General features: G+C 38.4%; 1 pseudogene; it reads left to right on the top strand.

Annotated features, from left to right (window-relative positions):
- Nucleotides 1-10,103: 10,103 nt before the first annotated feature.
- On the top strand, nucleotides 10,104-15,129 carry LOC145127753 (uncharacterized; annotated as a pseudogene).
- The last annotated feature ends 8,696 nt before the right edge of the window (nucleotides 15,130-23,825 follow it).

Raw genomic sequence — 23,825 nt, 5'->3', positions numbered from 1 at the left:
TTTCTTCAATTAGTAAGTATCTTCATCATTCATATAATTATTAAACTCCATTCTACTCAAATCATTGATATCTTACACAAGTTCCATCTTATTCGGTGTTAGATTCTCGAATCATCAAGACATCTTCTTAGTGTTCTTGAGTTGAACACTTCCTCTCTCTCACTTTCATCTACTGAAACCACATAAGGTGAGTTCATACCCGTACACTTACATGTTTTTCTTAAGTTTTAAGGGGGGAATACAAGTAAAATCATCAAGAACACAATTAAACTTTTTCTAACAGATTACATCAGAAAAGATGGACGTTAATCACGGACTGTTTTGGTCAACTTAAATATTTTAGTTTTCAAAACTGTTTCAGGTGCAAGTAGTTCAAACTCTTAGCTTTAAAATGGCTACTTGCACATCTCCATATGATGTTTTTACAATTTATGGTGATTTTTACAAAACTGTCTGTCATTTCAGAGGCAAACCCGGACCTGTCTGTGATTATGAACATTTTCACCTCTGTTAGAGATCACTAAAAATCATGATAAAATTTACGAACAAACTAGACTCATATTCCAAACTCTCAAAATTTGCGGATTTGGATTTAGAGCTTTGATGATTTTTCTATAAATTTTCTAAGAACGGTAACAGAAACTGTTTTTAACGAAAAGTTGCTGTTAATTTCATATCACCTTGTAACATGTTGAGCAAGGTGTATATCTTTATGTGATTATATGTTACTGCAATATATGACATTTTGTCTTAATATTTAGACACACATCAGTTTACAAATGGATTTGGTCATATAAAATACAAAGAATAACAAGTGATTATAATCAAAGTACAATAGATACATTCAAACATTAAATAAACTATTTTGAATATAGTTTGCATACATTACCACGTACTACCCTTGGTTGATAAACTATAATAGGTATAGTTTATGATACATTACATAACACATACATTTAAAAAGGGTACATTTATACAAAGGATATTTTCATTAAGCAAGGTACGGCCATACGGTACCAAATTTTCATAACACGTAATTCCGTTAATGACTTTGTGAGACATTTACTTCAAATTACCATTAAGTCCTGTATTGTAACCAGAGTCTCCTTGAGGGAGAGCGTGATACTTGTGTATAGATCTATATTGGGTTTGACAAACCCACACCTAAACTGCATGCAACAGTTAGACCGATAGGTCTGGGGTGACAAATGTCATAACATTTCCGACGCCTGAAGAACGTCGTTTTAGGCAACCTTGGTCATAGTATGGTTATAATAAACTCACATAAAGTATTAACAAACATTGGAATTTACGGGAACTTCATTAAAATTTAACGAGTTTATGTCGATTTAAACTTGCATTGTTTTACTATAAATATGACAAATTACTTGTACATTTCGGTCTTTGGGTTTTAAGACTACATTTACACATTAAGGAAAATATTGGATTTTTCTAACACAAATACTACTTTTACAAACGAAAGGCTTTTAATAATACCAAACAAAAGCTTATGAACTCACCAACCTTTGTGTTGACACTTTTTCAAACAACATGTATTCTCAGGAAATCATTAAACAGGTAATCAAGTGCTTTTGAGGATGGGACGCTAAGGCGTCTACTATTTCATATTTTATCAACATATTGTAATTGATTCGTAAACATGTAATTCATACAATGATGTAAATTTTTTTAATTATATATATGTTGGTTGTGTTTGCTTGAATTACTATTACAATTGCTGTTATGATACTATACATGAAGTCCTCCACCCCCGGACGTTTCCGCCATCCTTGGTTTGGGGGTGTGACAGATTGGTATCAGAGCGCAGTTTATAGTGAATTAAGTATATCAAACCACATAAGATATACAAACTATAAACACAATTGGGACTAATAGTCTCTGATTTGTGCATTTTTCAAATAAATATACTTTTAGAAAATAAATGATTTTTTTTTATTAAAAGTATAAATACATGCATACATGCTCACATAGTGTCATAACTAGAAAAGCATAAAATAAAAGAAGAGGAGTTGTACATTATGGGTATGCCTTGGTATATGTAAATCAAGTCTGGGAAGGATATAGCCTGATCAACTATATCTATCCGGGAATTGACTTGCATATACCGGGGGATGGTCAGGATGGACAACAAATCTAACAAACCTAATAACATACTACAAAGGATACTTTAAGAACTCAAAACTAAACATTTACAAATACTATAGGAGTATTTTGTGTTACTATAATAAAAATATTTTATACTTTCATTTTACCTCATAACCCAATGTATTGGGTCAATAAAAAGTATAAAATCGTATGTATCGTAAACATACCGGAAAACAACGTAATAATATACTTTATGTATAAAAGATTTCTCTCCCTATAAATACACTTTTACTAAAAGTACATTGGTTTACGACTTATGCCAGAATCATGCCGCCAAGGAGAAGACCAAGACCTTCCAGCAACACAGCAACACCTCCTCCGCCGCCGCCTCCACAGTTTGATCCCGCGATGTTCCAGGCTGCAGTAACAGCAGCCGTAGCGGCCGCAATGTCGCAGATAGGGACCAACGGAGCTGGTGGTTCGGGATCGGGAGCTACACACTCTAACCACGGAGACAGTACGTGGCGTGCAAAAGAGTGTTCATACAAAGACTTCACAAATGGCAAACCCGAAAACTTCAATGGAAGCGGGGGAGTCATCGCTTTGATGCAATGGTTTGAAAAGACCGAAGTAGTCTTTCAGGTGTGCTCTTGCCCCGAAGCGAGCAAAGTTAAGTTCGCAGCCTTCACCTTCACCGGCCGGGCCCTTACTTGGTGGAACTGCCGGATTAAGTCACTTACTCTCGAAGTGGCTAGCTCCATAACCTGGGCAGAACTAAAAGCGTTGATGATGAAGGAGTACTGCCCGAGAGGTGAAATTCAAAAGCTGGAACAAGAACTTTGGAACCTCAGGATGACGGGCTCTGACCTTGAAACCTACACCACCCGATTCAATGAATTGGCTCTCCTCTGCCCAACAATGGTTACTCCGGAGGAGAAAAGGTGGAGCGATACCTTTGGGGACTGTCTCTCCACGTGCAAAGTAGTGTCCTGGCTTCAAGGCCAACTACTTTTGACAGTGCCAGGGAGCTGGCACAACAACTTGTTGACCACCGAGCCGGTCATAATACTACAACCACCACCACTGATAAATCAAAAGGAGGAAACAACAAAAGGAAGTTCTGGAACGAAAAGAAGAGCCAACCAGCACAGGACCCCGCTAAGAAGCAACAAATTGTTGCTGTCCATGCTGCCACTAATACTGTCACTACTGCTACCACTCCAGCACCACCGAAGCCATATGCGGGAAAACTACCTAAGTGCAACAAGTGCAACTTTCACCACAATGGTGCTTGTAGGGAGATGCACTGTAACAACTGCGACAGGAAGGGGCACACTGCTCGTTTCTGTAAAGCGCCGGCTCAACCAATCAACCAAGTCGCCAGTACGGGGGCAACCCGGACCTGCTACAATTGTGGAGACGCAGGTCACTTCAAAAGAGACTGCCCCAAAGCACAAGCCCCTAATGCTGGTGGAGTAGGAAGAGTCCTGGCAATAGGACATGGGGAAGCAGTCGAGGATCCCACGGTGGTTACCGGTACGTTTCTCCTCAATAACTCTTATGCATGCGTACTATTCGATAGTGGAGCGGAGAGGAGTTTCGTGAGCCACCAATATAAACATTTACTTGAACAAAATCCCCAATCACTAAAGGATACTTATGTAGTAGAAATGGCAAATGGGAAAGTAGAACGCACTAGCGATATATACTCAGAATGTACTCTCACTATAGACAACCATACATTTAAAATTGACCTGATGCCAGTCACCATAAAAAGCTTCGACGTAATCATCGGGATGGATTGGTTAGTTCCTCACCGTGCCGACATTCTATGTTACGAAAGGGCCGTTCGCCTCAATCTACCAAATGACGAAACCCTTCTCATCTATGGTGACAAACCTAGTGCGAATTTACAAATCATCTCATGCATCAAAGCCCAAAAGTATCTCCGGAAGGAGTACCACGCCTTCTTAGCCCATGTAGTAGACAAGAAACAAGACGTGAAAGACATCAAAGACATCCCCGAAGTGTGTAACTTCCCGGATGTGTTCCTAGAGGATCTTCCTGGTGTACCACTCGCACGACAAGTCGATTTCAGAATTGACTTAATACCCGGAGCTACCCCCGTAGCCAGAGCTCCATACCGCCTCGCACCATCAGAAATGCAGGAGTTGTCCAGTCAGTTGACCGAGCTTTTGAGCAAAGGGTTCATCAGACCAAGCTTCTCACCTTGGGGAGCACCAGTCCTTTTTGTAAAGAAGAAGGACGGATCCTTTCGCATGCGCATCGACTATCGGGAACTAAACAAACTCACCATCAAAAACCGATATCCTCTACCCCGAATCGACGACCTTTTCGACCAACTCCAAGGAGCAAATTTCTTCTCAAAAATCGACCTAAGGTCAGGCTACCATCAGCTACGAGTTCAAGAAGAAGATATTCCCAAAACTGCATTCAGAACTCGCTATGGGCACTACGAGTTTGTGGTGATGTCCTTCGGTTTAACAAACGCACCTGCGGTATTCATGGACCTAATGAATAGAGTGTGTCGACCCTACCTAGACAAGTTTGTAATCGTATTCATCGACGATATCTTGATCTACTCGCGAAGCGAAGAAGAGCATCGCCTACATCTACGCCAAGTGCTAGAGACACTAAGAGCGGAGAAGCTTTATGCTAAGTTCTCTAAGTGTGAATTCTGGATTAGAGAAGTGGATTTTCTTGGACATGTGGTAAGTGAGAAAGGCATACATGTGGATCCCTCCAAGATCAAGGCAATCGAGAATTGGTCAGCACCCAAGACGCCAACCGAAATTCGACAATTCCTTGGGCTTGCTGGCTACTACCGAAGATTTATACAAAACTTCTCCAAGATTGCGAAACCACTCACCACCTTGACGCAGAAAGGTGTGATATTCAAGTGGGAAAATAAACAAGAAACTGCTTTCCAAACGTTAAAACAAGCCCTATGCAGCGCACCGATCTTGTCTCTCCCAGAGGGAACCGAGGACTTCGTAGTGTACTGTGATGCTTCGAATCAAGGCCTCGGATGTGTGCTCATGCAGAGAGGGAAGGTTATCGCGTATGCATCAAGACAGCTTAAGACGCACGAGGTTAATTATACTACGCACGACCTGGAATTAGGAGCAGTGGTATTCGCTTTGAAGATCTGGAGACACTACCTCTACGGCACGAAATGCACTATCTTCACTGATCACAAAAGTCTTCAGCATATCCTCAATCAGAAAGAGCTCAACATGCGACAGAGGAGATGGGTAGAGTTGCTGAATGACTACGAGTGCGAAATTCGTTATCATCCGGGCAAGGCCAATGTAGTGGCCGATGCTCTAAGCAGGAAGGAGTACTCGGGCCGCCGAGTAAAATCCTTAACAATGACAATCCATTCCCACCTGACCATACAAATCAAGGAAGCTCAACTGGAAGCTTTGAAACCAGAAAAGGTGGCAGGAGAGACATTAAGGGGAATGGATAAAAACTTAGAAGTCAAGGATGATGGAGCACGTTATATCATGAACCGGATTTGGACACCGAAGTTTGGTGGACTCCGAGATGTCGTCATGAATGAAGCACACAAGACTTGATACTCTATCCATCCCGGGTCGGATAAGATGTATCTGGACCTCAAGAGATTATACTGGTGGCCGAACATGAAAGCTGAGATTGCTACCTATGTGAGCAAGTGCCTGACTTGCGCTAAGGTCAAAATCGAATACCAGAAACCATCCGGGCTATTACAACAGCCGGATATACCTGAGTGGAAGTGGGAACGAATAACCATGGACTTCATAACCAAGCTGCCTAAGACATCGGGCGGGCTTGACACAATATGGGTAATTGTAGACAGATTGACCAAATCAGCACACTTCCTACCAATGAAAGAAACCGACAAGATGGAGAAGCTGACTAGAACGTACATCAGAGAGATTGTACGACTCCATGGTGTGCCGATATCCATTATCTCCGATAGAGATAGTAGATTTACCTCACGGTTTTGGCAGTCCCTACAAAAATCATTGGGAACTAGGCTTGACATGAGTACGGCCTACCACCCACAAATCGACGGACAGAGCGAACGAACCATTCAAACGTTGGAAGACATGTTAAGAGCTTGTGTGATAGACTTCGGTAAAGCATGGGATACCCATCTACCGCTTATCGAATTCTCCTACAATAACAGCTATCATACTAGCATCAAAGTCGCTCCATTCGAAGCTCTTTACGGTCGCAAATGCAGATCACCCCTGTGTTGGGCTGAGGTGGGGGATACACAGCTAGCTAGAGGGCAAGTCTCTAATAGCACCCTCACTGGCCCTGAAATCATAAGGGAAACTACAGAAAAGATCGTTCAAATTCGAGAGAGACTGAAAGCGTCTCGCGATCGGCAAAAGAGTTACGCAGACAAACGACGCAAACCCTTGGAATTCCAGGTGGGTGATAGAGTACTACTAAAAGTTTCCCCTTGGAAAGGAATGATACGATTCGGCAAACGCGGGAAACTAAATCCAAGGTACATCGGGCCATTCGAAATCCTTGCTAGGATTGGGCCAGTAGCATACAAACTTCGATTACCTCAGGAACTCGACAAAGTACATCCCACATTTCACGTGTCGAACCTAAAGAAGTGTTTGTCTGATGAGACACTCGTAATACCACTCGACGAAATCAAAGTTAACGAAAATCTCCACTTCGTGGAGGAACCAGTCGAAATCATGGATCGGGAAATCAAACGAACGAAACAAAGTCGTATTCCCATCGTGAAGGTACGTTGGAACGCTAAACGAGGACCCGAATTCACCTGGGAACGCGAGGATCAGATGAAACAAAAGTATCCACATCTCTTCCCAAACTCTTGAAATCCCAGTCAAAATGAAAATTTCGGGACAAAATTCCTTCTAACGGGGGGATGATGTGACAACCGTCAAATTTCGGTCAATTCAAAGTCAACAAGTCAAACCGCTCAACTCCAATAACCCTTGTATGCTAGGGTTTACGTTATGTAATCACTATACAATTCGCTATTTTAATGAGAAATCATCATTTGGAAAGTTCATGTGTTTGATTTTCCTTAGCCTTAACAAGTGCTAAACAACGAACCAAAGCGATAAAACACTATTACACAATCATCGGGATTGTGTAAGACACTAAAACACGGTTTAATGGGGTTTACGAACCTTGCGTTGTGAAGCCGGACACTCAAATTAATCACAAACGAAACCTCTCTAAATCGTTTTCACTCTATCTCTTTCTATTTGAAATCTCTCCCAAATCTCTCCCAAATCTCTCTCAAAAGTTACTTTAACTTTTTGTAATCATTTGGGTCATCTCGACCCTTGACCGGGTCAAAAATCGCTTGAAACGGGGTAAAAACGAGTAAAATAGCTTTAAGGATCCGAAACCGAAGCTTCTGGACCGAAGCCTCGCATCCGAAGCCTCGCATCCGAGGCCTCTGATCCGAAGCGAGGGTCCGAAGGTCCGAAGCGAGGGTCCGAAGGTCCGAAGCGAGGGTCCGAAGGTCCGAAGCGAGGGTCCGAAGGTCCGAAGCGAGGGTCCGAAGGTCCGAAGCGAAGGTCCGAGGGTCCGAAGTCCGAAGCGATTTACCGGTTTTTCGACTACGACTTCGTTTTAACTCCGTTTTTCATTATTTTAACGTGGGATTTTCACCCAAAACTTTATTTTATAAACTAAGGCCCCAAAATATATAAATCTCCAGGGTTTTTATAAAATATATTAAAAGAATTGGTGATTGAACTAATTATTGAGGGAATATTTGCTTTTCCTTAATTTATGGCAAAAGCAAACCACTACCACCTCAGTCTATGATTAGCCACTCTTTCCCACTACCCCTTGTCTCCTTAGTGGACCTTTACAGCCAATCTCCATCTCTTCCCACGTTCTAAGAGCTGGAGGATTGATCCTCTCTCCTCATTCTCCATAAAACTCTTTCATTCTACACTTAGCAACCAAGAACACTCTCCAAAATTCTCTCATCTTTTCTCTTAACTTCAAGAACTTCAAGGCTTTCTCCAGGGATTTCTTTCTTCAATTAGTAAGTATCTTCATCATTCACATAATTATTAAACTCCATTCTACTCAAATCATTGATATCTTACACAAGTTCCATCTTATTCGGTGTTAGATTCTCGAATCATCAAGACATCTTCTTAGTGTTCTTGAGTTGAACACTTCCTCTCTCTCACTTTCATCTACTAAAACCACATAAGGTGAGTTCATACCCGTACACTTACATGTTTTTCTTAAGTTTTAAGGGGGGAATACAAGTAAAATCATCAAGAACACAATTAAACTTTTTCTAACAGATTACATCAGAAAAGATGGACGTTAATCACGGACTGTTTTGGTCAACTTAAATATTTTAGTTTTCAAAACTGTTTCAGGTGCAAGTAGTTCAAACTCTTAGCTTTAAAATGGCTACTTGCACATCTCCATATGATTTTTTTACAATTTATGGTGATTTTTACAAAACTGCCTGTCATTTCAGAGGCAAACCCGGACCAGTCTGTGATTATGAACATTTTCACCTCTGTTAGAGATCACTAAAAATCATGATAAAATTTACGAACAAACTAGACTCATATTCCAAACTCTCAAAATTTGCGGATTTGGATTTAGAGCTTTGATGATTTTTCTATAAATTTTCTAAGAACGGTAACAGAAACTGTTTTTAACGAAAAGTTGCTGTTAATTTCATATCACCTTGTAACATGTTGAGCAAGGTGTATATCTTTATGTGATTATATGTTACTGCAATATATGACATTTTGTCTTAATATTTAGACACACATCAGTTTACAAATGGATTTGGTCATATAAAATACAAAGAATAACAAGTGATTATAATCAAAGTACAATAGATACATTCAAACATTAAATAAACTATTTTGAATATAGTTTGCATACATTACCACGTACTACCCTTGGTTGATAAACTATAATAGGTATAGTTTATGATACATTACATAACACATACATTTAAAAAGGGTACATTTATACAAAGGATATTTTCATTAAGCAAGGTACGGCCATACGGTACCAAATTTTCATAACACGTAATTCCGTTAATGACTTTGTGAGACATTTACTTCAAATTACCATTAAGTCCTGTATTGTAACCAGAGTCTCCTTGAGGGAGAGCGTGATACTTGTGTATAGATCTATATTGGGTTTGACAAACCCACACCTAAACTGCATGCAACAGTTAGACCGATAGGTCTGGGGTGACAAATGTCATAACATTTCCGACGCCTGAAGAACGTCGTTTTAGGCAACCTTGGTCATAGTATGGTTATAATAAACTCACATAAAGTATTAACAAACATTGGAATTTACGGGAACTTCATTAAAATTTAACGAGTTTATGTCGATTTAAACTTGCATTGTTTTACTATAAATATGACAAATTACTTGTACATTTCGGTCTTTGGGTTTTAAGACTACATTTACACATTAAGGAAAATATTGGATTTTTCTAACACAAATACTACTTTTACAAACGAAAGGCTTTTAATAATACCAAACAAAAGCTTATGAACTCACCAACCTTTGTGTTGACACTTTTTCAAACAACTTGTATTCTCAGGAAATCATTAAACAGGTAATCAAGTGCTTTTGAGGATGGGACGCTAAGGCGTCTACTATTTCATATTTTATCAACATATTGTAATTGATTCGTAAACATGTAATTCATACAATGATGTAAATTTTTTTAATTATATGTATGTTGGTTGTGTTTGCTTGAATTACTATTACAATTGCTGTTATGATACTATACATGAAGTCCTCCACCCCCGGACGTTTCCGCCATCCTTGGTTTGGGGGTGTGACAATTACTAGATTATATGATAAACTAATTATTTGTATTATTTGATTTGAAATTATCTTGCTATGTTAGTAGTATTAGGTCAAATTGGTAAAAGATAAATTATATGATTAGTTTATTAGTTTAAAATTTGATCTAAATGGCTTTGAAGAGTTACAAAACATGCCATCAAGTTTTCGAATTCAAAAGACTTGGCAGCCAAAAATAATAATAATGTTGAATTAACATTATCCACATGGCAGAATGGTATGGGAGCTGACGTGGCACACTTTGTTGGCATGGTGACGTGGACAAAAGTTGGAAGGGGCTAGAATAAATGGGGAGGTCGGTTTTGGACTCCAAGAGTTGGCAATAATGGTTCCTTGATTGAAGACTTTATTAATCAAGTTGTAACCCCCCTTAATAATTAAGATAGTTAATGATTCATTTAAGTCTTGTTTAAATTCGTATTTGATCATTGTGGAGCTATATATAGCTGCCAAAGTATTGTATTTGATCATCACTTTTGAAAATGAAAAGCTTGAACATTGTTCATACCCTTAGAGTTGTTGCTTACACTCGAACTTGATCATTTGAAGGATGTTGTCCTGATCTTGATTAGAATTCAGTCAATAGGTCTTGATTGTTTTCTAGAACCTCAATCTATAGGTCTAGATTGTTGTTCAAATCTATCCCCTTTAAATTTTGTTGTTTTCCTTGTGTTCAAGTTAAATCCCTCACGGAAAAGCACCAAAAAGAGTCATTTCAGCCAAAATCACATTAAGAACCAAAGCACACAAGAGTCGTTTCAGTTACAGCCAAAAACTCGCTAAGATCCGCTGCAATTGTGCTCCAATCACTCAAGCTCACCAACGAATACGTATCATAAGTGGTATCAGAGCAAGTTTTGATGGATTAGGAAGATCCTAATTTCCTTCGCAATCTAGGAGAAGCATTGAGAAACGTAACGGAAGGTGTAAATCGAAGGCCGCCCGTTCGTGGACAACCACATGTGGAGGAATGCAAGTTGACTGAATTGCCTGAATTTTCTGGAGGAACTGATCCAGAACGTTACTTGGATTGGGAACGGAAGATCGAAAGAGTTTTCGAGTTCAGGGAGTTGGATGACAAAAAGTGCTGCAAATATGCCATTCTGAAGTTAAATGGTGGTGCCTCATTGTGGTTTGAAGGGCTTAAGGCCAAGAGAGACCGTGAAGGTAAAGATAGAATTTCTTCTTGGGAATCCTTGAAAAGAAAATTACGAAAAAGATATGTACCTCTAAACCATCGACTAACCACCTACAAAAAAATTGCTGATCTGAGACAAGGGAAACTGACCGTGGGAGAGTACATAGATGAGTTTGAGAAGTTGGCATTGATGGGTGATATAGAAGAGATAGAAGAGGAAAAAATGTCACGTTTCCTTCATGGCCTGAATTTTAACATCTCCAATACCATGGAGTTGTATCCCTATGCAGATTTTGATACACTTTGTGGCTTGTGTTTGAAGGTGGAGGCCCAATCTAAACCAAAGTATGGGAGTTCAAGTGCTGAATCGTCCAAAGTCAAGAGTTGGTCCAAAACGGAATCGTTTCCCAAGCAACCATCTTCTTCTAGTTCTATTGGTGCTTCTAGTGCTTCGGTTACTGAAAAACCCACGAACGCACACAAAGAGACCAACTTGTCCAAGGTACGATGTTTCAAATGCCAAGGGTTTGGGCATTATCAAAATGCATGCCCAAACAAAAGGGTGGTGACCTTAAGAGAGGCGTGTGAATACCGTGATGAGCTGTTGGAAGAGGAACGGATGAATAGCATTTTTATTGAAGAATAGGAGGAAGACGAGGTGGAGGAAGAGGAAAGTTATGAAGCACCAAGGTATGACACAAACCTGGTAATAAGAACTCTAAAAACGCAAGTGGTGCAATCTGATTTTGATCAACGTGACCAGTTATTTCACACCAAATGTTTTGTCAAGGACAAATGGTGTAGTCTTATTATTAATGGTGGAAGTTGTACAAACGTGGCCTCAAGTGAAATGGTGACAAAATTAGGGCTGATCACTACCAATCACCCTAAGCCTTATGCACTCTATTGGCTAGATGATGGAAATAAGGTCAAAGTAACAAAACAGGTGAAGGTTGCTCTCACAATGGGATCTTATGAAGACGAGGTATTATGTGATGTCATCCCCATGGTTGCATGTCATATACTATTAGGGAGGCCATGACAATTTGACCGTGATGTTGTGCATAGGGGGAGGACTAACGAACATGATTTGAAGCATAATGGCAAAAAAATTGTGCTTAAGCCCATGTCCTCATCAGCCGTGAGATCCATGAGTACTAAGCAAGGAAAAAGGCCAACTCTTACCATGTTGGCTAGTGAAAAGGAAGTGGAACAAATCCTTGATCACGGGGAGGTGGTGTACATGTTGGTGGCTAAAGGAGAAGCAAAGGTTGATCGAAACGAGCGACTAGATGGTCCTTTGGCAGATTTACTTGTGAAGTACGGAGACGTTTTTCCAACGAAACTCCCACCAGGTTTACCTCCCATTCGTGGCATTGAACATCAAATTCATCTCATTCCAGGTGCCCCCTTACCAAACAAAGCAGCTTATCGTTGCAATCCGGAAGAAACTAAAGAATTACAAAAACGGATCAGAAAGCTCATGCAAATGGGTTATTTGCGTGAAAGTTTAAGCCCATGTGTCGTACCCGTTCTTTTAGTGCCAAAGAAGGATGGATCTTGGAGAATGTGTATTGATAGCCGAGCCGTGAACAACATTACCATCAAATATAGGTTTCATATCCCTAGACTTGATGATATGCTTGATGAATTACATGGAGCTGTTGTGTTTTCTAAAGTTGATCTAAGGAGTGGGTATCATCAGATCCGGATGAGAGAAGGGGATGAATGGAAGACGACATTCAAAACAAAGCATGGATTGTATGAGTGGACTGTTATGCCATTTGGCTTAACTAATGCTCCTATCACGTTTATGAGGTTGATGAATGAGGTGTAAAAGTAAAGCGGAGCATGTGAAACACTTGGAACAAATTTTTGAGACCCTTAGGATACAAAAGCTTTATAGGAAACTCGAAAATGTTCGTTTTTTGTAGATAAGGTAGTGTTTGTGGGATACGTGGTGTCAAAGGATGGAGTATCCGTGGATGAGTCTACGATTGAAGCAATTAAATCTTGGCCCATTCCAACCAACGTTTCTGAAGTGAGATCTTTTCATGGTCTTGCCTCTTTTTATAGGAGATTTATTCGTGATTTCAGCACTATTATGAGTCCTATTACGGGTTGTTTAAAGAAAGGTGCCTGTGCATGGGGGAAGAGGCTCAAAAGGCATTTGAAAAGGTGAAGGAGTTGTTGTGCAATGCCCCGGTGTTGGCACTTCCTGATTTTTCACAGCCCTTTGAAGTAAAATGTGTGCTAGTGGTGTGGGCAATGGTGCGGTGTTGATTCAAGGCAAGCGACCCATAGCCTATTTTTCAGAAAAATTGAATGGTGCAAGGATGAATTATTGTACGTATGACAAAGAATTCTATGCAATTGTGCATGCTTTGGACCATTGGAGTCACTATTTACGTGCTACTCATTTTGTGTTGCATACCGATCACGAATCTTTAAAGTACATTAATGGACAGCAAAAACTTAGTACACGACATGCTAAGTAGGTGGAATTTCTCCAATCATTCCATTTCTCATCAAAATACAAAGATGGAAAAAGCAACGTGGTGGCTGACGCGTTGTCTAGACGATACACTTTGTTGGCTACTCTTGATGTCCGTTTGTTGGGATTTGAAACACTCAAGGATTATTACGCCTCTGGTCCAGATTTTGGAGAAACCTTTTTAAAATGTGCAGGTGGTCCCATTGGATAATACATGGTGCAAAATGGGCTTTTGTTTAAGGGCAATTGCCTTTGTGTGCCTAAACATGCCATAAGGGAGTTGTTGATTCGAGAAGAACATGGTGGTGGTTTAGCGAGGCACTTTGGGGTGGCAAAAACGTTGGAGGTGCTTCGTGAACATTTCTTTTGGCCCAAGATGTTGGGGGATGTAACCAACATAATTAGCAAGTGTGTGACGTGCCATATGACCAAGACTTCTTTTAAACCTGGTGTGTACACTCCTTTACCAATTCCCAATCACCCTTGGGAAGATGTTTCCATGGATTTCATTGTAGCATTACCGAGAACACAACATGGCAAAGATTCAATCATGGTGGTGGTGGATCGTTTTTACAATATGGTTCACTTTGTTCCTTGTCACAAGACGGATGATGTTAGTATGGTGGCTGATTTGTATTTCAAAGAGATTGTACGCTTACATGGCATACCAAAAACTATAGTTTCTGATCGTGACTCTAAAATTTTGAGTTACTTTTGGAACACATTGTGGAGAAAGGTTGGGATGAAACTGTTATTTACCACATCTCATCACCCACAAACTGATGGGCAAACGGAGGTAACTAATAGAACCTTGGCCACGTTGTTAAGGGGTTTGGTTGGCAAAACACAAAAGGATTGGGATACTAAATTGGCACATGCTGAATTTGCATACAGTCGTTCTCCTACATATGCAACAGGACACTCTCCATTTGAGGTTGTTTATGGTGTCAACCCATACACACCTTTGGATTTAATTCCATTACCAAAGGGTGAATGAGTCCATAAAGATGCAAGTGAAAAGTTGAAATCTATGTTGAAGCTTCATCAGCAAGTTCGTGAAAAGATCCAGTCCGTCAATGAAATTTACAAGCAAAAATCAAACAAACATAGACAACCAATAGTGTTTGAAGAAGGTGATTTAGTTTGGTTACATATGAGGAAAGATCGTTTTCCTAATAAACGAAAGAACAAGTTAATGCCCAAGGCGGAAGGTCCTTACAAGGTGATTGGAAGAGTGAATGATAATGCCTACAAGCTAGAGTTACCTGGTGATTATGGAGTTCATGCAACCTTTAAAATAGGAGATCTTTCCCCATATCTGGATGATGATGGCCTGCTGGAATTGAGGTCAATTCCTTTTCAAGGGGGAGGAGATGATACGGACTTGGCAGCCAAAAATAATAATAATGCTGAATTAACATTATCCACATGGCAGAATGGTATGGGAGCTGACGTGGCACACTTTTTTGGCATGGTGACGTGGAGGGAAGTTGGAAGGGGCTAGAATAAATGGGGAGGTCGGTTTTGGACTCCAAGAGTTGGCAATAATGGTTCCTTGATTGAAGACTTTATTAATCAAGTTGTAACCCCCTTAATAATTAAGATAGTTAATGTTTCATTTAGGTCTTGTTTAAATTCGTATTTGATCATTGTGGAGCTATATATAGCTGCCAAAGTATTGTATTTTGATCATCACTTTTGAAAATTAAAAGCTTGAACATTGTTCATACCCTTAGAGTTGTTGCTTACACTCGAACTTGATCATTTGAAGGATGTTGTCCTGATCTTGATTAGAATTCAGTCAATAGGTCTTGATTGTTTTCTAGAACCTCAATCTATAGGTCTAGATTGTTGTTCAAATCTATCCCCTTTAAATTTCATTTTTTTCCTTGTGTTCAATTTAAATCCCTCACGGAAAAGCACCAAAAAGAGTCATTTCAGCGAAAAGCACGTTAAGAACCAAAGCACACAAGAGTCATTTCAGTTACATCCAAAAGCACGTTAAGGTCCGTTGCAATTGTGCTCCAATCACTCAAGCTCGCCAACGAATAAGTATCATTTTTATGGTAAGGTAATGATTATTCTCATCGAACTAAAAGATAAATTGTCAAATTTTAAGATAATTACTAGATTATATGATAAACTAATTATTTGTATTATTTGATTTGAAATTATCTTGGTATATTAGTAGTATTAGGTCAAATTGGTAAAAGATAAAATTATATGATTAGTTTATTAGTTTAAAATTTGATCTAAATGGCTTTGAAGAGTTCCAAAACTTGCCATCAAGTTTTGGAATTCAAAAGGTCATGGAGAGTTACAAACTTCTCATCAAGTTTTGGAATCCAAAAGGTTATGAAGAGTTTCAAAACTTTCCCTCAAGTTTTGGAACTTGAAAAGTCTTAATTATGAAATATTAAGGACCAAAACCCTAGTATTTTAAATGTTTTAAATACAACCTTTTAGTTTCATAACTTACATTTAGAATTAAAAGTTTTTAATTATGACTTTGTTGATAATTAATTAAAAGATTAATTAAAAGAGCATTAATAAATCCATAATAAAAAGGTTTAATGTTTAGATGAATTAAAAGTCTAATTTTTATTTAAAAGATTAAACCTCCTAGTATTTTAAATGTTTAAAATACACCCTTATACTATATAAATTTAAAAGTCTAATATATTATATATGTATAAATTAAAAGTCAGTCTTACCGTTAGTAGGCCTCATTCACGAAGCCGGTCTATAAGGGGTGTTTATGGAAGCGGCCTGTAAAATGACCGCCATTGGGTATCCACTCTTACCCACCGCACCCTTGACCAGTGGAGGGTCGTTAGCCGAACGGGTAAGATAGGACACAAACTTTCATTAATAAGTATAATGAAATACTAGTAACTAAATGTTTTATAAATTCCCAAATCTTAGTTACTTAGGAAAAATGTAGATTTGGTGCTAATCCATGAAATTGCACATTGCACCTTATTGGTCGTTAGTGGAGCGTGTGTGGTTAACCGGCACTCTAATTTGGGACTAATGTAGGACGACAATGGGTAGCTCGGAGATTATAATAGATCAATGGAGCGTGTGTGGTTAACCGGCACATTGATTGGGTGATAAATGTCTTCGAGAGTACCAAGCTAAGTTGCATGGTTATTCACACCTTGTTTGTGATCCTCGGTATCTCAGTCACAAACTTGAAGGGCATAATCGAGATTAAACATGCCATTGAAAAGTTCAATGAATCTCAAACAATCTAGGAATTTGAATTCATTTAAAACCTAATGTTCACTTTCGTTTTTCATGGTGGAAATTGGTAAATCGGCATTTACCTTCCTTCAAATATTTTGGAAATGGATTACGGCATCCCTCTTCCAAATTGTAAAATATTTTGTTGGGTCCTAACCTTAATATTTCATTTGGGTGTTATATTAAGGACTTAAATCAATTAACTTGAATTTCTCCCTTGTAGATGTCTAATTCTGAAAACTATGGTCTTCCCAAATCTTTTGAAAATAGCTTCCCTCATGAAGATGATGTTCCACGCTTCGATCATGAAAATGGAAATCATTCTTCACTTCCTCCACCTCCTCCAATTATTCTCCCTGACCCACATGTTCGTCGACTTGAAAAGTTCAAGATCACTCAAGCCCTATTGGCAAGCAAACATGAAGATGGAAAGTCTGTATGTGCTCACGTCTTGGACATAAAGTTGCATATTTACAGGTTGGGAATGTTGGGTGTCATGTTCCCAAGTAAGCTGGCTGTTGACTTGGTTCTTCATTCACTTCTTAAGTCATATAGTTAGTTTGTTAAAGACTACTATGTGACAGACCACGACGTGACCCTTATCGATCTTACTTATTTTCTTATTGTTGCTGAATCGACAATGATTTGGCGCACTGGTAAAGCAAACTTGATTGGAAGATCTACTTCCCAAACTTAAATGGAGATTGAGAATGGCGAGATTGGAAGTCCAGAAAAGCTTTCTCTTCCCAATGGAAATGGATTAGCCAAGGTCAAACCGTTTGACCAAATGGTAAAGAGAAAGGCAAGTTTTTGTTTGTCCCGTGTAACATTCCGATAGAGTCTGTTTGTTTCTGTTTCCAAGAGAAGGGGCATTGATTGTGAAGCTGCCCTGACTACCTAAGAGATCTAAGAGATGGTAAAATCAAATTGTATGGTTGTACTTCAGGTAAGTTCACTATCTAACTCTATTAAGTTCCTACTTATATATTCTTAATACTTGATGTGATAAGATTGCATTTTGATGTTTTGTAGGATCAAAGAAGAGAAATGAAGCTTGAAATAAGAGTAAGCTGATTCTGATCGCGAAGAGATGGGTTTCGATCGCATGGTTCGATGATCAGGTTTTTTGAGCTGCTGCTTAGGAGTTATGATAGATTGCTTAGGAATAGATAACAACATAGTTTTCATTTGTATTTGCATTGTAAGGACAAGTTTTTCCGTACTTATATAAATAAAGAAATTTTGATTTTATTTTATATTTCCTTGCAATGGCATTTGTGAAAATTGTTGTTTATATGTTTCTAGTAATAGAAATATCGAAAATGGTTTGATTGTTAGTTATATCAATTGTGGTAGTGTCGTAATTTTCTAAGTAAGGAAAGATTCCCATCGCCCAAGTTTCAATTGGATAGAAACCTGGAATCATATGATGTATGAAAATCTTGGTACTTGGGAAATTAAGACTAATTCCTTGTTTACATATGTATGTAAGTCAAGTGAAAGATGAAAGGATCTAGTACATATTGATGAGTACTAGTCAGGTCCCCCACAAAGGACGATAAAGTATATTTGTCATGATTTACTGAAAGTTCAGTAAATATGGTTATGCTTTCAAGATTAACTGTAATTCTAATACCTTGAAAAGTTTCAATGTATAGCAGAACGAATAAGAAGAATCAATTAGGTAGAAAGATAAAATTTTCTCCAATATGAAAGGAAAGGAAAGAACTTTAGTATCGTGTTTTATGATCATCCTAATGATTATGGAACCATGTCTCAATTTATACTCTAAGGACACCTTAGTGCACTTGCATAACTAAGATGAGGAATCAAGAATTGTTGAAATGGTTAAATAAAAAAGGTGAGTCATACTTCGTTCCAAAATCGAGTCTTAGAGTCATACTCCAAGATTGTGCCTTGAGTGATATAATCTTAATTAGGTTTATAACACATCATGAAATGTGAATGGTGTCTTACTCTTGCACATTTGAAATTGGTAATTGTGACGTCTTGGATAAGACAAAGACCAACTAAGACCAATTATGTGATATGTTTTTCTTAATAAGAACTCACACTAACTCTTGAATATTTGATTGTCGAGAAATGTTCCTTGACGGAGAATCTTATATGTCAAGAGGTCAGTGGGAGTCTTAATGGTCCCGAATAGCTTCAGGAACTAATCAAGAATAAACCTATTGTTTATCACTAGCACACGACTTAAGGTTTATAACCTATCGTGTTGACATATTCTTGTTTCTGTGCCTAATCCAGTTAGTTTGACTATAGATGTAAGTTCTATGAGTTCTCATTTGAATGCATAAGGCAAAGCACATTGATCAATGGAAAGTACATTGATTTGTATAGGTGAGCTGCTCAACAACATGGAAGCAATGGTAGGACCATTGTGCTAATAGATGGCAAGAAATTAAGATTGAACTAGTTCAGTCCATATGAGTTTGGATTTGTCACAAACCTTGTCTTGTGATTATGGTTCACATGGATAGGAACACATGCACCATTAAATCTAAGTGGTAAAGGTTTCTCTCCGCTTCATGAAAATGATTGTGAGGAAATGCTTTCGCTAAGTAGATTTTAAAGAGATTACAGTTGTGTTAATTGCATTCTCAAATTCAAATATGATTACAACATCCCTCTTCATAATTCGAATTGTGAGAAATGACATAAAAAGTTTGAACATTCGGGACTTACTGCTGTAAGTTCTAAAATTGTTTAGACACACATGTGAGCTTTCTAATGAAAGGTGTATAAGATTGTGAAGTCTAAATAAAAGACTTTTCGAAGCACCAAGTATCAGAAATCTAAACTTTGGAAAGAAAGTCAATAAGTATTGATTTCTAGAAGTCCAACTGATTTCTAGGTACATGCCAAAGTTAGTGGGAGCATAAGTGTTATGCTTGTAAGAATGTAATTATTATGCTAGTGGGAGCACAATTATTACGTTAATTATTACGAGTTAGCAATGCTAATTATAGAAGACGAAAGTTTGGAAAGTTGAACAGTTTGAAAAAATTGTTTTGCTATAATTAAGGGAGAGGAACTCATACTTCATTTCAAATCCAAAAGCTTAGATTGAGATTTTAATAGAATTTAGTCATGAACATATACGAATGTTATGATGAAATGATTCAACATAAGGAAATTATATATATGGAAATGTTATAGCGAGAGACTAGTAAAGTATCATGTCTTTATGTAAGAAATTATGAATCGTGTCTAGGGCATCAAGAAGGAAAATGGACCAGAACCGTATATGACCAAAGTTGTTAAACAACTGTTAAGGACAATCCAAGGTTCGCCAAATATTGGTTGCTTATGGACAATTGGTAGTATAGTAATGGATGGACCATATTGACATGATTATGAATAGATAGGATTGTCACATGGCAAATATGGAAATGTTTCCATAATGAGAGTTGGATATTAAGAATCTATGTGTAAGTTAGAAACTTTAATGCAAGAAGGATGTTCAAAGGAATGTACTTTGAATATGAGATTTCGTATCTATGGAATTGTCCTGTAACAATCTCCAGTGGAGTAATTTGTAATATCATTGTCCAAGTCTCTGTGACTTTGGTGCATTGACATTACAAAAGGATCATTGTATGATAGTTTAGAATCTAACACATTCTAATAGTGGCAAGAATTTCGTATTCTTACACTTACGATAAGGATTTGGAATTGTGAAATGAGTGTCATTGGAAATGTTTATAATTGATCTATTTCACAAAGTAAGGACCATAGGTAGACATAGTGTGCATGCTTGGAGCATGGGATAACTATTGTTTTAATTCAAGTATTAAGTTGATTAGGCGAAACATTATACATTGAATAATGTGTAATCAATATGGTGATTAAATAATAAGTATTTTATTTATATTCAAAAGTTTTGAGACCATATTGGATTCGATTATTCTTGTGTTTCACATCGCATGTTTTACTTCCCGAATAACTAGGTTATTCAAACATCCACAGTCAATCATACTTTGGAAGTAAGTAATGAGGTAAGACTGTCATGAATCCGACTGTAGATTGTCTAAGTGCTTAGACATAGCACAAGTTTGTTGCAGTGTTCATGAGTACTCCTGTAATAACATTTGAGTATTGGGTTAAACCCACGCTCATTTAAATCACTTCATGGATTTTATCAAGAGTGATTATGAGAAGATAATATATTATATTCTTGAAGCAGAGACATATGAGTTGTAGTTTACGAGTCGGTTGCACATTGATGATGCGTAAACGCACCAGTAACTTGGTGTTATAAAATGTATTGTTGCGTGTGATTTGATGAGTAAATTGAGCAAGCATATGAATCGAAGTTTATCCATTCCTTTTACCCTAAGAGCGATAAAAGCGATATCTGTGGGCCCCCTCGATGATTTAGTGATGACACCCTAAGCGCTTGGCCAAGCCTGGACTAATTTGATCTGTTCAATTAGTCAGTCATCATCAATTGGAAATCGGGAAACAACACATGAACAGAGAGAATGATTATAATCCATGTCTTAGTTCATACGATATCTTCTAGAATGGAGGAATATATGATCCCTTATCTAAAGGACGCGTTATTGATCACAGTTGACAACAGCTTTTTGAGAGCTATGATTGCTAGTCGGTTTTTGAAGTCGTACTTACAGTTATAGTTATTAGACTTATCCAAGTGGGAGACTGTTGGATTAGTTATCTAAGCCTATAACTATAATTGGTATGTACTTGACCCGATAGTAGCATGGTCCTTTTGGGTTGCCTTCAGCAGAGCAATTTGATAGGATGGATATTTGAGAAAGAGGTTATTTGTGACTTATTAATATATTATAAGAATAATATATTAATTGAGAAATCATATTATTTAATTGGTATTGGTCAAGAATTAATTTGGAATTAATTTAGTGATCAAAAGAGACTGATTAAATTAACAGGGACTGATTAAGTAAATCAGTAATACATATAGTTTGGGCTAATGATCCATATTGATTAGGATGGACTAATTTTATGTGGGTGTCCATGAAGAGTTAGTACAAATGGCTTATCATATGGATTATTGCACTAAAGGCCCAAGGAAGTGAATTAGTGTTGGCAAGTGAAACCCTAGGAATTCCACACTATAAATGTACCCCTAGCATCACCAAAAAGGCCCCTAGGAGTTCCAAGAACAACCCTAGCTGTTTTTGTGTGCTTCCTAGCCCTACTCTCATCATCCTCCATTTTCTTATGGTGTTTGTGACTTATTAGAGGCATCACATTAAAGGTGCTAAGATCTTCAAAGGCCAAGTTCTACAAGCTACAATGAAGAGGTAATCTTCCAACTCGTTTTTATGTTTCAACTATCAATGTTGTATGCTAGTTAGGCTTCATACTTTGGAAAATGAAAATTTGCATGTATATGTAACACCATAAAATTTTCAACCAAAATGTTCATTATTAATTTCATAAAAACACATGTCACATTATCGAAACTCCAATACCAGCTAACAAAGTTTTCAAAACATTATGTCAAAATCCAGGATCCTCAAAACATAACTCCTTCACTGGTGTGTACAATCAAGCCGGTGCCTTCCCGCGATCCTGAGAAACCTGAAACACATAACACATAACACGGTAAGCATGAAGCTTAGTGAGTTCCCCACAATACCACGCACAAATAACTAGCCACTCGAGGCCATATCTCTGTAAGACCTTCCGGTCAATGTGTCTCAGTGGACCTTCCGGTCCCACAACTCTGGTAGACCTTCCGGTCCTACCATGATGACCTTCCGGCCCTAACTCTGTAGACCTTCCGGTCCAAACTTTGTTGACCTTCTGGTCCAAACTCTGCAAGCTCAGGACTAGCATATACGTATCACATAGATAACATACATCAAACTTTGTTGACCTTCCGGTCCAAACTCTACAAGCTCAGGACATAGCATATACATATCACATAGATAATATATGTCTCATAACCCTTATAACCACATAAGACCTTCCAGTCACACATAATTACCACTCTAGGTAAGGTGTAGTGAGAAGACTCACCTCGAAGCACGCAAGCAATTGTCCCTGTACTCGAATCTCGAACTAGCCCCCGCCTAACACACAGGGTAAATATCTCTAATTAATACTCTTTCCACGACTCAAATAACCAAAGGCTGTTCTTTCTCTCTCTAACCCTTTGAAGTGGATAAAAGACCATTTTACTCCTCCAGGGCCTCTATCACTCATGTTGACCAGAACCCCAAAGTCAACAGAAGTCAAACTCCAGTCAATAGTCCATGTTTGACCTGACTCATCGAGTGCACTCATGCAACTCGTCGAGTCCCCTGTTTTCCTCAGAAGTCTCCAGAAAGTCCAGCTCAACTCGTCGAGTTGACCCCCAACTCGACGAGTTATCGCATGATCAAACTCATCAGGACAAACCTTACCCGACTCGTCGAGTCAGGCCATGGACTCGGCGAGTCCCTTCGATCAGATTCCTCATTCAAACGATTTAAGGCAGATCCATCACCCCAAACACTAGATCTACCATCCTAAGGGTCGATTGTTACGTAAAGCTGCAAGCTTTACGTTTAAACATGGCATATAGGGCTCATAATGCCAATATAACTCTAACAAGGATGATTAACCACACTAACTCTTATATGGCTAAATAAAGCTACAATCTTTGGACTCTCTGGACCTCACAAAGTCCAGATCTGAAGTCTAGACCTCAAAAGGGACCTTATGCATTGAAGGTCCCAACAATGGTGGAAGAAACCCTAATCTTCCATAACAACAAGATCTAAGCAAAATAACAAGAAAGGTGCAAGCTTTTACCTCTTACTCAAGCCCTTGCACGAAGTTACACCAGATCCACTGATTCTCTAGCTTCCTTGTTGGATGATCTCCTTTTCTCCTCAAGAGATGCACTAGTTGTTGGATTAATGTCTAAGTCCATAACTATATTTGGTATGTACT

This window comes from Lactuca virosa, chromosome 7 (assembly GCF_052849685.1).
Source record: "Lactuca virosa cultivar CGN04683 chromosome 7, Lactuca_virosa_CGN04683_v6, whole genome shotgun sequence".
Taxonomy (NCBI): domain Eukaryota; kingdom Viridiplantae; phylum Streptophyta; class Magnoliopsida; order Asterales; family Asteraceae; genus Lactuca; species Lactuca virosa.
Note: the sequence above shows the minus strand (reverse complement) of the source record. Positions and strands in the feature narration are given on the sequence as shown.